We start from the raw sequence: 12,854 nt of genomic DNA on the forward strand, positions 1-12,854 counted from the left end.
ATGAGACATTCTAGGAGGAGAAGTCAAAGGTAGTAATGTGGTGCGTGAAGGACATAAATGGTTTAAACAACACACTGAAATAGAGCACAGATTAAAGAGAAACATTTAAAAAATATACGGTACAAAAGTTATGTCTGAAATGATTTAATGAACACAGAAAATTTCAATGCACAAATTAAGAATCAAAAGTTTACCTTTGACCAACCATGATGTGTAAATGTGTCAAATTGCAGAGCGAATATTGCCTAAGGCTTGTCTATAAGGGCTGTGTCTACTAACCAGTCTCTAAAATTCACATTTGATGAAAGGATTATGAGAACAAAAACTGGTGTTTCTGTAATCAGTAAAGTAATAATATTCCTTATATACCCCCTGGAGCTCAAGCCAGGGGGACTTCTAGACAGCGCACAGCATTTGGGGTTAAGTCACTCACATCAACTCACCTAATGAATGGGGACATCTCTCCAAAACCTTTTGTACCAATAGTCTGCAAAGTTAAAAGGGGAGGCCTCCAATGAAGGATTGAGCTCAAGATACAATGTTTCTTAGAAAATATAGAAAATTGTGAACTCTCATGGTTTGCTGATTTCATTGTATCACCATATGCTTATTCAAATTCGGCCCTATTCCTACTCGCATGACATAAAAGTGAACCCCTGCGTAGTCTGTGCTGGGTAAAGCAACATGCTCACCAAATTCTTCTCTCCCCAACTTCAAATAAATTTCCCCCTCCCCCAATGACAGAGCCTCTTTAAGGACAAAGGAAACTTGCACTGACCCATCCAGATTTTAGATTGTCCACCAGTCTTAAAATGTGAGCACTCATTCATTTGTAGCATCCTCCTAGGTAGGTTTCTAGGAAGGCTAGGTAAATTTCGGCTGGCCATATATTATGCAATTTTCTTACTCAATTTCCTTTAGATTTACCTACAACTATATGATGCATGGGCCTGCCTGATTGGATACAAATTGAAAGTGTTTAGGTTTGACCTCATATCATATGGTTTTGGTAAATTGAAAATTGTATAATGAAAATTGTATAATGTATGGCCAGAGTTAGTTTGTTTTGCCTCCACTCTCAGTGGAGCAGTTTGTGATGGGGCTGTTCTTGGATGAACTAGTTGAAGTTGGCTTCCCTTTGCCTTCTTGAAGATTCCAGAATGTAGTGGGCTGGGAAGATAAATCAGCAGCCTAAATATTTATGTTATTTCAACCAATTCCCAGGAGCGTGTGCCCAAAAGATGGCTGGGGGAGTACCTAAATAGTCTGGGGTTTGGAGCTGTCCCATTCTTGTCAAGGAGGAGATGTTCCCAGCTTGAAGAGCTGCTGCCCTTCAAGCCAGCCCAGCTGAAATCCTACCTGTGCTCATCGAGGTCCTAGCTGTGGAAAAGCTGGGGGGGGGCTATTTTGCTAAGAATATCTGTTAAGTGAGGGATTTCACTGAGGATCCGGTCTGAACTATTCACTGCAGAAATGTCTGTCTGATATTGGAAGGAGGCATCCAAGTATCCAGGGATGTGAGTACAGACCTGAGTGAAGGGTCCTAGTGACTGTTGCTTCTACCATCCCTTGTGTATCAGTACCGGTGCTTGCCTGGCCTGGGATATTTCTGTTTCAATATATTTTTTGTTGGATTTGGCCTGGGATATTTCTGATAGTGTCTCAGTGCTGTACACTTTCTGAGTCATTGCTAGAGGAACTGTCCTGCGAAGTAGTGACAAAATGAAGAGTGCCCTCAGATTGCTGCTCAGCATTCATAGAGTATCCCACAGCTCCCTACGCCTTATCCAAGTTATTTAGTGATGCATTTAAAAAAAGGCAACCCCCTAGACTATTCAATGAGCCAGAAGAGTTATTGTTGCTGTGTGCCTGGCTGCTGTCTCACTAATCTGGAAAACAAACCTGGGGCAAATGAGCAGGCCCTTTAAGGGGTGAGTGCTACAGCTTCATCAGACTAATGACACTGCAATGAGCATCTTGGTTTCCAATGTATTGACTTTCTTGAAAAATGAGTTCCAGTGTATTGACTTTCTTCAAGAACTGTTTCCAATGTATTGACTTTCTTAAAGAACTGTGCATCTCTCTGTTGCACCTAATTCAGGACTTACTTACTGGAATGGTGAAGATACATTTGGACATTGTATGTTTTACATGGAAAGGCTCTATGGACAGGAGTACAGGAGTTCTTGGATTTATTGAATTTAAGTCCCAAGAATTACAATCCAGAGTGTCTCTAATGGGATGAGTCACTTTGACTCAAGAATGTGTCAAAGTGACTCATGGGTGTGTGTAAATGTGAGATGAAACTATTGAAATTAGAAAGGAACTGTGTTGCCATGCTTCTGTTTGCTTCAAACATGATTTGCATTCCCGTACAGGTCTACCGGGATGCAAAACCACCTGAAGCAGGTCAGGAGGAGATCAACTGTAGATTAAATGCACCTTCCAATTAGTTCTGAATGGTCTCAGAAGCGTCTCAACATGATAAGCTAGTCAACACAGTCCCTAAAACAGCAGCTAAAAGTCTTCCTGTTAAACATGTTAAAAGAAGCCTAGAGCTCCACCTGCTGACTGCACATGCAACTATTAACATCCAGTAGTTCATGTTTAAAAGCATTACAGCGTAACTCCACTTTTTTTTCCCGAAAAAAACATTCCCTTCTGGGTGAGCTATGTACATTGCAAGGATTAAAACAACCTTTGTTGAAGATTCCTACCTTTTGTTATTCTGAAGAAATCCATGTGTGTTTGTCTGTGCCTCTGTGCCTAATGGGAGTGGTTTCATAATTATTAATCAGCTGTGGCAGCTGCAGAGCACTAATTAGGAAAGCTGCTGGGCCTGCATCTTTTTAGACATATTTATATTGAAAGTATCGCACCAAAAATAAAATTTTTGATGCAGGGGGTGCCTAAAATCTGACTTGTATCTTAGGCAAACTTCTGGGAAAATTGCTAAGCGAATCACACAAGCAGGAAATGATGTTTCTATTCTACACATTCTGTGTACAGAACAACTCCAGGTAGCCATATTGCATTGCATTTTACAGAAAATTACAGCGGCTGCAGATTGAAAAGTAAAGGTAATTTTTAATAGCATCCAATTACAATATGACTTGTATCACAATTGTATACGCTATATTATTTTTACTTTGTTATTTTTTTTTTTCCCCAGTTGCCCTTTAAACGCTTAAGGACTGCCTCCTGCACATTTACGTCGGCAGAATGGAACGGCTGGGCACAATCACGTACCTGTATGTGGCTCTTTAAGTGCCCAGCCGTGGGTCACGTGGGCCGGCGGTGCGCTCTAGCCCCGGTCCTGAGCTCCGTGACCGTGGCCGCGGGACCTGCGGACCCAATCGCCGCTGGTGTCCCGCGATTGGGTCACAGAGCTGAAGAATGAGGAGAGGTCTGTGTAAACAAACCTCTCCCCGTGCTTCCTAGTGTGGCTGTCACCGATCGTCTGTTCCCTGTTATAGGGAAAGATGATCAGTGACATCACATGCCCCAACAGTAAAAAAAAAAACACACACGTCACACATAACCCCTCCCCGCCCCCAGTGGTTAACTCCTTCACTGCCAGTGTCATTTACACAGGAATCAGTGCATTTAAATAGCACTGATTGCTGTATAAATGACAATGGTCCCAAAAATGTGTCAAAAATGTCCAATTTGTTTGCCATAATGTAGCAGTCACAATAAAAATCACTGATCGCCGCCATTACTAGTAATAAAAAAAATATATTAATAAAAATGCTATAAAACTATCCCCTATTTTGTAAACGCTATAACTTTTGCGCAAAGCAATCAATAATCACTAATTGCGATTTTTTTTACCAAAAATATGTAGAAGAATACGTATCGGCCTAAACTGAGGAAAAAAAACATTTTTATATATTTTTTGGGGATATTTATTATAGCAAAAAGTAAAAAATATTGCATTTTTTTCAAAATTGTCACTCTTTTTTTGTTTATAGCGCAAAAAATAAAAACCGCAGAGGTGATCAAATACCACCAAAAGAAAGCTTTATTTGTGGGGAAAAAAGGACGCCTATTTTGTTTGAGAGCCACGTCGCATGACTGCACAATTGTCAGTTAAAGCGACGCAGTGCCGAATCAAAAAAAGGGGCCTGGTCCTTTGGCTGCAAATTGGTCCGGGGCTTAAGTGGTTAATGAAAGCCACCGTTAAAATGTATTTAAAATAACAAAAATATGTACAACATGCCACATGTTCCCTATAAAAGGACTGTTTAGACTGCCCTACCTATGACATTGTTTTTTGAACATTTTGTATAACTGTCCAATCAAAATCTTATTGTGTATGACCATCTTAAAAGAAGCAACATTTTCTGTTCTGATATCAGCAAACATCCTCCAGAAACAGGAGACTGTTATGAATATTTATCAAACAATGAATTTTACTGGCATCATTTCAAAGCTCCTGCACATCCACACAACAAACAGGCACAGATTTCTGATAGTAATCACTACACTGTAGGAGTTCTAGTTTTCATGTATTGTTAAATGGGTGCTTCTCTGAATGAGGGTACAGACATATTTGGCAACCACTGTTTTTGAACCTAGAGCTTGTAAAAAATTGTATGGTGCTTAACCTGATCATTGCTGGAAAGCGATTACAAAATCCACAAAATCCACAAAATCCACAGACAAAGCAGAAATATTTCCTTTAAAACTATTGTAAATACTATAAAACATTAAATGTTTAACCTACAATATTCTGTGTTTCTAAAACCATGCAAATGCTGCATCTTATAATATTCATGTAACGCCACAGCAAACAGCAATGTTAAAAAAGGTCACTTAACAAAGCCTAAGACATGATAGTGGGGACAAGCAGAGACAAAGCAGATTTCATTTCTCACAGGACTACAGATGTTTTATAGATCAATCCAAGCACTTTAAACCGACTCACTTGTACATACAAATCTAAGCAATTCATAGCCTGGCACTGAAAAAGGTTTAGTGAACATAAAGTGGTTCATTCAGTAACCTTAAACGTTTGCATGAATAAATATTGTGACGCATCAAGAAGCATAGCACATGTAGCACCCTCTAGCTAGTGTGCTAGGTGTACATAGTTTAGTTGTCAGAGTAGGCAAATTAAATTGGCTTGGCTGAGAGCCAGGCCTGGGTTGAATCTGAGTCAGGGATTAGAGACTCATTCTGATGCCTCCTTGTTTTCTGGAAACTTGGAGAAGCTTCCAGATTTAGTGGGTGGAGGCTAGGAGGGGCTGTTTGTAATACTTATGAGGGCCCCAGCCAATCCACAGCAAATGGTCTGGCAGGGGGAAGGCCACCTCATAATTAGGCATGAGTCATGACATCAGGGGCAGTCGGGTGGAAGATGGAGTGCTGAGTAGGCTGTCGTAGGCCTTTGCAGTTTGCCCCCTAGTCTGGGGGGGGGGGGGGGTTGACCTCAGGTCTGGGGCTCGGGTCCTGGGAGGATCCCCTAAAACACATAGAGAAAACCCTTCCTGGAGGCACAGGAGCAAGTGAGAGGACAGCGGAGCAGGTTAGTACGTCTGGGAGATCTCCTGAGAGTCAGCCAGATGGACTGATGAGTGTCAGGCTGGTGGACTGTGGAGAGAGTGTCAGTCTAGCTGACTGTGGGGAGAAGCTAGCCTGGAGAGATAGTGAAAGGGGCAGCTGCAACCAGGCGGGCCTGTAGTGCCTGAAGAGGTAGTGCTGGGATCAGTAACCACAGAGAGGAAGTTCTGGGAAAGTGTCAGCTGTGTCACCCTATCTGTTCTCAAGTATAAGGGGCTGCGAGTCCCTGCCTGTAATGGGCCTATGCTAGAAAACTACTAAAGAGTGACATAGCTGGGTTCTGCAAACAAGATTATGCTGGAGCTGTATATAGGAGAAGTTGTCCGTGAAATTTCTTTGAGGTCGAGTGCGCATCCCATAATTTCCAATCCTCATCCAAGTTCATATCCCTCAATAAAATAAAAAAATCAAAGTCACGGATGGTTTTCTGACTCTGGAGTGACTGTGCAAATTCGGTGTGCCTGGCTGTGTAGGGTGGGGGGATCCGAGTTACTTGCGGCTCCTAAGGGGTGCACTACACATGTCACAAGATAAAAGGCTGCAGCAGGGGGCCGAATCAGCTATTTGTGAACACTGCACAAAAAATGCACAGGAGCCAGAATTTACATGATTGTGTCATTTCAGAGCCAACATCCCCATTCAGGATATAAATGCTGATCATGGATAGTGCCTTAAAATGTGTCTCCATCTTTCTGAAGAGGAAGGCATTATAAGAAAGAGACCTACAATGTGTGGGAGGAGTAAAATGATAAATGTAATTTCTCTACATACAAACATGCAAACATGCATGCTAGGTAACGTGCAAATGCAACCATTCCAGGTGGTTTTTACCTGGAATGGTTGCATTTGCACATTACCTAGCATGCATGTTTGTTTGTAAAAAAATTACATTTATCATAAAACACTCACACAATTACAAGTTCTCAGTAACGGCTATGTGTGAACGTACTGTACATTACAACATATCCACTGATACTGCCAAAAACTTGCCTGAATATCCCTTCCTTTATACGGTGAGAACGCTGATGGTGTAAAGTTGAGAACAATGATGGTTCAATCAGTGGGCCACTCCTGCATCCACTAGTCAAGACTGCTTAGAAGAATATGGTGCCATCGCAACCAACTATCTGCCCTACCCAAATAGCCAGAGACAGTGGGCCCAACAGTCACAGCAAACAGATGTTTTAGAAGCAATTTTGGGCTGGAGAAAGTCAACACAGAAAGGGAAAATGCCTCATTTGGACTTCCATCTAAGATAGTAATCAATTTCTTGAAAACATGACTAGGGGTTTACAACTACTTTAGCAAGAAACAACAAATATCTATATAGTCTTGTATTAAAGATAACTACAGTAACTGCAGAATAACTACAGTACATACATGCTTGTTTCATACATAGTGTAAGGGTTGGCTAATTTATGATAAAACACCACCTTCAATCAGGAACCGTGACTTCCTCTTTTGGCTTCAGATGTTTCATCTTGTTTATGAGAAGTGTTATGTAGATTACAGAGACACTTTGTAAAAACCTCAGGGATTGATATTAGCAGCTTGTTTTGCTAATCCCCCATCGAACTTTATGAAGTAGGCCTGTACAAGTACAAAACTTGCCTCCAAGTAGTTCTGATATAATCACTTGTTTAAAAGGACACATTGGCATCTGCAGATTAATTTAATTGTTCCAAATGTATGCAAAATAATGTCTTCAGTTTTCTATGCTTGAAAACACAAAAGTTAAAAAAAGTGCAAATCCTTAAAGACTAACACCACCTTTGTTGAGAAAAAAAACATTCCCCTCTGGGTGTTCTATGCACATTACAAGGATTTTAACAAACTTTGTTGCAGATCAATATCTTTTGTTATTCTTAAGCCCTTGTACACACGGTCGGACATTCCGACAACCAAATCCGTCCGATTTTGTCAGTCGGATTTTGTCCGACGGATTTTGTCCGAAACTGTTGCATACACACGGTTGGACAAAGTTGTCGGAAAATCCGATCGTTTAGAACGTGATGAAGTTATTTCGTTACGACGGGACTACGTTCAGGCTAGTAGCCAATAGCTTTGGTGTAAGAATTTGATCTGAGCATGCGTGGCACTTTGTCCGAATTTGTCCGGAATTCTCTACACATGATCGGACAAGGTCCAATCGGATCATGTTGTCCAAAAAATTTTACAGACAAGTTGAAAAACTTGGTCCGTCGGATACTCCGACGGAAACAGTCCGATGAAGACCACATACAGTCGGATTATCCGACAAAACGGTCCGATCGGACACATTCCGTCGGAATCTCCGACCGTGTGTACAAGGGCTAAGAAATCCATGTGTGTTTGTCTGTGTCCATGTGAAAAGTGAATCGAATGGGAGTGGCTTCATAATTATCAATCAGCTGTTGTATTTGCAGGGCTCTAATGAGGAAAATTGCAGGGTTTGCATCCCTTTAGACATTATTTCTTACTGGGAGTACCTCACCAAAAATGTAATTTTTGTTGCAGGGGGATGCCTAAAATCTGATTTATATCTCGGTGAACAATCCTCAAAATTTCCACTCGCCTGCTCACATTTGGCGAGTTGAAATAACTTGAGAGCCAGTGTGAAGCTGCATCGGAGGAAGGCACCGCCGGCAGGCGGGGTTGAACGGAAGCCGATTCTTCTCCCACTTCCTTTGCTAATGGGTTTAACACCTTACACATGGATCACTTCCCCACCACTGGCACAAGCCTATGCCACTGTCCCGATGACAAGATACTGTTGACAGTTCCCGTAATGGCCAGATCTATATGCAGAGAGTGGTTCCCAGGAGTCTGGTGTCATCATTGAGACTCCGGTCTACTCCTGCGATTGCCCCGGCCTTCCTGTGATGTGGCATGGGGTAGGACTGCGGGAGGCATCTCTAGAGACAACTGGGATGTTCGGCCAAAAGACCCCGCCCCTGATGATGCACTGCCGGCTTGACATTCTTCCAGCATTCAGTGCTGGAAGTACATGTGATCCAGGACATGGCGTGCATTCCAAGGACAGCATGCATGAGGGGAGTGGGGACTGGAAAGAAGGGTCTCCTCCTAGCTTGTGAAGTAGTATAGCCATAAAGAAGAGAGTCATTTGTTGTAGTCAAAATGTATAATGTTCTCAATGCAACATACACCCTCTGCTCTATGGCTCTCTGCAGATATGCGGTGAGGAGGAAGCTAATAATGGGAAGTATGTAGGTGTTTTTGGCTTTCGGCTTCACTGGTGAAGCTAACAGTGGGGTGGAGTTTATGTGTCAAGTCCCCATATAAATCATGTTTTGTAACAAGTTGGATCAGCTCTGAGGAAGGGGGCTTGTCTCCTATAACATGTCAGCTTTCCAACTACAGCTGGTATCCACCATGTTGGAGTTGTGATCATATTTGCGTGTGATTTGTGTGTGACCCACCTCATGCTTGTGGGTATGGTCTTGTGGTTCTACAAAGTATTGACTCAGGAGTGCTGAATACAAATGCACATCACACTTTCCACATATATATTTGTAAAAAAAAATTGAAAAACATTTAGAATTTTCCACTTCACAATTATGTGCCACTTTGTGTTGGTCTATAACATAAAATCCCAATAAAATACATTGACGTCTTTGGTTGTAACATGACTAAATATGGAAAATTTCAAGGGTATGAATACTTATTCAAGACACTGTAGATTTCCATTGTGTAAAAAGCCTTAGGCCGCGTACACACGCGGGGACTGTTCGCCCAACTTTGTCCGTCAAACAGTTTCGGCAAACAGTCCGCTCAAACTTAGCATGGACGGACATGGCCACACACGACGGACGAACAGTTTGCTGAAACCGTGCGCGATGACGTGAACGGCACGTACGACGGGACGAAAAATACGACGTCCTATACACTGCATTATAACTTTCGGCGTGAAAATCCTTTCTGAGCATGTGCGCAACTTTGTTTGACGAACAAGCCTACACACGAGCGGACTGTTCGCTGAAACAAGGTTTCAGCGGACAGTTTTTCAGAAATTCCGAAAAACCTTGTCCGTCAAACTGTCCGCTGAAACTGTCCGCTGAAAGCCCACACACGAGCGGACTGTCCGCCCAAACACTGTTCAGCGGACAAAGTTGGGCGAACAGTCCGCCCGTGTGTACGCGGCCTTACTGTTAGTGTACATAACTTCAAAAAAAAAACATGTCCATTGAACTAAAGAAAACATTATTTGCTTCCTCAAAACATTTAATCCATAATGAATACAGTGGAAAGCAAAATTCCCTTACAAAGGATGTTTCTAAATTGCTCTTTAGGCCAGGACCTGCACTGAAGCTTACTGCAAAGTGCGACTGTGTGGTGCCCTGTGCTGCCAAAAAGGGTCGGGTCTTGTTTTAGATGCACTAAATTGTACACTCAGAGGTGTAAAGTTTGCTTGTAGAGTTCAACAAAATGCATCTTAAAGATGTTAAGGGGTCCTATAGTTCAACAAAGAACTCCAGCTATTCCCTGAATTAACATTCTATGATGTAATTGCATATAAATATTGGTAGCTGTTTATATTTTTATGGTTTTAAGCCCCATACACACTATCAGTTTTTCTGCTGAGTTTTTCCTTCAGATTTACCAAAACCATATAATATGAGGTCAAACCTCAGGAATTTCAATTTGTATGCAATCAGGAAGGTCCTTCTACTACATGGTTTTGGTAAATTTGAAGGAAAAACTCAGCAGAAAAACTGATAGTGTGTATGGGGCTTTAGAAACACTTCAAGTACTTTTTTTTCCCTATTACATTCAAGTCATCTAGAGCCAGCTCTTATGGAAGATTATTTCACATTTCCATAACTCTCTCAGTAAAAATCCCTTCCAATAGTGAAGGTTCGAATTCTTTCCACCAGTCAAAAAAAGAGTGCTCTCATATCTTTTGCGGTCACCTTCACGTCAACAACTTTCTTCAAGATGTTCTATATGGGCCATTTATAAATGAATACGGGGTGATCATAGAGCCCTTTAATCATCTCTTCAAAAGATTGAATTATTTTGGGGCTGCTATTCTTTCCTTACAGCGGAGGTCATCAATGTTCCTAATCTAATTGCCAGTTGTACCTTCTGCTACTATCAACTATTGTATCCCACTACCTTTAGAAACTGACCATTGGCATTGTTTACGGTTACTGAGTCTATGATCTACCAGGACACACAGATCCGTAATTCATTCAGCTTTACTCCCCATGAAATGTAAGATAGATGCATCATTTAGCCCCCAAGTGCAAAGCTATACCGTTATTCTCATTAAACTAAACCAATTAATCAGCACTCAGTCAACTTATACGTTAAAAGTATCTTGCAAGGACTTCATTCTCCTAAATACATTGGCGTTGTGTCATCTGCCAACAAAGAAACTACCGTATGTCTTCAATACCAAAATCTATATCATTAACATACAAGGTAAAACTTAAGGACCGCAGACCTTAAACCAGAGGTTTACTGCTTGCAGCTTTAGAACTTCTACAATACATATAATGTGATTAATAACAACTCTTAGCCCCCGTACACACGGTCGGAGATTCCGGCAACCAAATCCGTCGGATTAATTCTGACGGATGAATTCCGGAAGTGATGTTGCATGCACACGGTCGTACTCAGTTGTCGGAAAATCCGATTGTACATAACGTGATGACGTTATTTCGTTATGACGGGACTACGTTCAGGCTAGTAGCCAATAGATTTGGTCTAGGAATTTGATCTGAGCATACGTGGCACTTTGTCCGTCGGAGTAGGCTACACATGATCAGAGTATGTCCGATCGGAGCATTTTGTCCGAAAATTTTACCGGCAAGTTGGAAAAGTTGGTCCGTCGGATATTCCGACGGAAACAGTCCAATGCAGACCACACACAGTCGGAATATCCGACAAAACGGTCCGATAGGAAACATTCCGTCAGAATATCCGACCGTGTGTACAAGGGCTAAGAATCCTGTTTTTTCCGTCAATTTACAAATTGAATTCCTAATCTACAAAACTTAAAGCTGAAGTTCAGGTTTCAGTTCACTTTAACCCCCCTGACGGTATTCCCGAGTCTGACTCGGGGTGGATTTTTCATACCAAAAGCGGTATCCCCGAGCCAGACTCGGGACTGCATCGCTGGATCCAGGAGGAGGTTTACTTACCTTCTCCCTCGGATCCAGCGTTGTCTCCCCGCTGTACGAGCGAGCCGTGTCTCGCTCGATGCATTACATCGCCGATCTCCGTGCCCTGCGAGCGTTGCGACGCACGGGCACGGAGATCGGCGCCAAATTCAAAAAGTGAAACAAACAGTAAACATACAGTATAATGTAATCTTACAGATTACATTGCTGTATGTAAATATTTCACATCCCCGTTGTCCCTAGTGGTCTGCCCAGTGCTCTGCATGCAGTTTTATATAATAAAAACTGTTCTTTATGCCTGGAAACTGGAGATTGCCCATAGCAACCAAAACTGTCACTGTACATCAAAAATTATTTTAGACCAGCTAGAAAACAGCGATAATAAATTAGAATCACTCGCAGAATTGAGCGATAGCGATTTGTGGGGAGATCCGTCATCAAATACTGAAAAGTAATGACAGTGACAATTCTGCAACTGAGCAAATTTCAGTGTTTTTGATTTGATTACATTATTGAATAATTTTTATTATTGTTATATTATTATTTGGTACAATTATTTATAATTATTTATTATATTATAATTTATGATTTAATTTTTCAAACTTTATCATACCCGGGATGCCTGCTAGACTCTGGTTTGGACAGATTTAAGAGAGTTATTCCTAAGAATTGCAGGACTACAATATAAAACGCCAAATTTTCATGCAAAATAATGGTACCGCTTTTAGCACCTAAAATCCGAAATAATCGTACCGCCAGGGAGGTTAAATAATTTTTCTGGGCCAAGCTGGCCCAAACTATTTGAGCTAAGTGCTGAGTGAAACATTGTATTTTTATGAATGAATACAAGGCTTTCCCTGATTGGCCAAGGTTGAAATGGTGATGTCACCCAACTGCCTCTCCACCTTGGCCAATCAAAAGCTGCCTTGTATTCATTAATAAATATATAGGGCTTTACCTGAGTGGTTGAGAAGCACTCAGCCCAACTTTATTTTTCTTCAACAGCAGACAGGAAGACACCTATGATGCTCACAGGAAGACAATGCTGCATACTGTATGTAGCTGATGCTACTATAGCATGATACACTGCTGACAGCAGCGAAACAACATAATTATGAAAATTGTTATTTTGTACCAGCTTGGCCCAAACTATTTAAAATGAAA

At 41.5% G+C, this 12,854-nt stretch overlaps 1 protein-coding gene across 3 annotated transcripts in view; it reads right to left on the reverse strand.

Annotated features, from left to right (window-relative positions):
* DSCAML1 (DS cell adhesion molecule like 1) overlaps positions 1-12,854 on the reverse strand; it is a 459,281-nt gene that overhangs the window by 81,477 nt on the left and 364,950 nt on the right. The window lies entirely within an intron of this gene.

This window comes from Lithobates pipiens, unplaced genomic scaffold, assembly GCF_037356315.1.
Source record: "Lithobates pipiens isolate NorthernLeopardFrog02 unplaced genomic scaffold, aLitPip1_a1.2 Scaffold_27, whole genome shotgun sequence".
Classification (NCBI taxonomy): domain Eukaryota; kingdom Metazoa; phylum Chordata; class Amphibia; order Anura; family Ranidae; genus Lithobates; species Lithobates pipiens.